Here is a 2,977-nt window from a genome sequence, read left to right as displayed (position 1 = left end):
ATCAAAGTTAAGACTCTGCCACGCCCCCCTAAAACGGCTCGTTCTAACACGCCCCCACATATCTACCTCCCTATGTGGAAATATTTGCATAATGCCGCCCAAATGTTCACGCAAAGAAAGAAGGTGTGGTTTCAGTAACCGCAGTTAGTGTTGAAGCAGCATGTCAGGGAGACGCTGTGTGTTTCAGTGTGAGAGCAAAAGCACTTTATTTGGCCTTCCGAAAGTAGATGCATTTAGGAATCTTTAAGATTACTTACAACAGAACAGCAATGCATTTTATGGACGACCGTTTCGTGAACCTAGGAGAGGAGGTAATTCTGACTTTGCTATGACAATCTGGTATTTGCTATTGACTGTTCAAATGCGGAGTTTTGAGCAGCGCAGAGTAACGCGTCGCATGTGTGTGTGTGAGGGGAACTGGGTCACATCACAGGAGAGTGAACTGTCTGTCAGAAATCATAGCACGTCAGCTGTCTTAACCGTGGCTTGTGTACTGCAAACATATACCAGCTTCATCACTGTGTCTGTCACGTGACTCTGTTGCCCTTTCGGGCTTGAACTGATGGTAAAAATCTAGATTTTCAGATTAACTGTTTTGATATTTACTTTGAAAGCTGATGCTCGTGATTATTGTAAGGGGCTTTACATTTCCGACGCGTGCTTGTGGTGTTCGGCCAATCACAATGCACTGGGTCAGCTGGCCAATCAGAGCAGACTGCGCTTGTCAAAGGAGGGGGCTTTGTTGGAAACAATGCGTTTGAGAGAGGCGGGGCATAGAGGACCTACAATAATGTACAGTATTTGAAAAATAATGTGTTTTTTGAACATTAAAGCATGTCAACATATTCTGTTACACCAAATACACAAAATAATGATCTTTAAAATAGCATCATATGACCCCTTTAAGGCAGTGCTGGAAAATAATGGTGGCCACACAAAATATTGACACTTTGGGCCCAATTTGGACATTTTCACTTAGGGGTGTACTCACTTTTGTGGCCAGCGGTTTAGAGATTAAAGGCTGTGTGTTGAGTTATTTTGAGGGGACAGCAAATTTACACAGTTATACAAGCTGTACACTCACTACTTTACATTGTAGCAAAGTGTCATTTCTTCAGTCTTGTCACATGAAAAGATATAATAAAATATTTACCAAAATGTGAGGGGTGTGCTCACTTCTGTGAGATACTGTATATATATATATATATATATTCCAGGCTAAGCCAAAATTGCCTCACAGTTCTGCTTTCACGTTATAAAGAGAATGGATTTGAGCCAAAGGAAAAAAAATCTGGTGGAAGAAAAAAACAATACATGATCACTAGAATTTGAAGATAAAAGGTGAAAGGTTCCTGACAAATTATGCATCAGAAAATGCATTGGTCCTTCCTGGGAGGGTTCCTGGCTTCAAAAGGGATGACAAATACAGTTTTTGCCTTCATCTCACACAAAGGTTTTGGTCTGTAACTGCTACGGCAAGGCCTTGAAAATACAGTTAAATAATTATTATTGAAATTGGTATTATAGAGAGAGAGCACAAACATTTCAAGCTTTTGGAATACTTTAGAAAAATTGTTTTACCACGGTCTATTGAGTTGCTTTACTTTATCTGATTCTTGTATTTGTTGCATTCAGGACACAGAAAGAAAGTCTGCCCTTTTATTATCACAGCCTAGCCGATGACATACTTTGACGGGATTGCCAGGAGAATAATAGTCTTATCTTCCGTAGTGCGAACTTGACAGATGCCCAGAAAAGAGACCGTATTGCACAACAAGAAAAGCATCTATTGACAAAAAAACACTTTTTGTCCTGTAAGGGAAACAGGTCAATTTAGCTCAAAGGGAATCATCTATGATTTTATAGGGAATTTGGACAGAATCACTGTTTTACGGCTGATCACTGAGTCAACCAGCGATTCATTGAACGAGCCGTATAACATCAGTTCTGCAATGGATATTAATATTCAAAGTATAGTGAAAACACTATTTATTAGCACAGTAACAAGATCGTCAGTTTAAGACATTAACTTGTTAGCACAAAACACAAGATACTTCTCTCTTCAATATAAATAAGACTTTATTGGATAAATCTAAGACATATAAACTAGTCTAACACCTAAACACACACACTCACACATTCACACAAGTTGCAGGAAGAGAGAAAGTGAGGAAAGAATGAGTTTAAGAGAATGAAAATGTGAAATACCAAGTTTACAGCAATATGTGCAATTGCATAGACCTGAACAACCATCAATCACTTAATTAACCCTCGAATTGAGTTCCTCAATTAGGTTAAAATTTATATTAAATGCACCAGTTCATCTATAATCTGGAGGTACTTGCGTTCCCTGTGTAGGGGGATTCCCTTTGTTGTTGTCCTTGCAGAAAAGGGGGTTTCCCGAGGTTGCTGATTGGTTGGAAGTTCAGTAGTCGTTGAAGTGATGTCTTGGGAAGCCAGTGGTTGGGCATTGGCTGAAGATGTGGAGTTGTGGGCTGGTTGACGTTTTGAGGCTGTCATAGACTCGAGGTGAACTCAGAGACAAAACAACTCAGAACACGAAACTCTCAACAGAAAAGAAAAGAAATTAAAAAAGAAGAATAGAAGTAACGAGACTAGATGGTTTTCTTCTCATCGTGGCTAAGTAGCAGCGGGCGTGCAGGCTGAAGCACGCGGGAATGATGCTCGACGAATTCACGGGCAAAAAGCATGGCTAAAAGCGATGACTAAAAGCATAGCTAAAAGCTATGACTAAAAGCATAATTTGATGGTGTCCTGAGTATTTAAACTGGGCTTCTGGACACATCCCAAATGTTGTCTTGACCAATTAGACAATGTCTTTGCTCGGGGTGTTGCTATGTTTCTCCTCCCAATACATAAATCATCATGTTATCTTTTCAGTCACATGATCCGAATTTTCCCGCTCTTGCACAGTATAATTTGGACATGATTTCTATAACCAGAATATAATATATTT

This window comes from Sinocyclocheilus grahami, unplaced genomic scaffold (genome assembly GCF_001515645.1).
Source record: "Sinocyclocheilus grahami isolate Dianchi unplaced genomic scaffold, SAMN03320097.WGS_v1.1 scaffold1404.1, whole genome shotgun sequence".
NCBI classification, from domain to species: domain Eukaryota; kingdom Metazoa; phylum Chordata; class Actinopteri; order Cypriniformes; family Cyprinidae; genus Sinocyclocheilus; species Sinocyclocheilus grahami.
Note: the sequence above shows the minus strand (reverse complement) of the source record.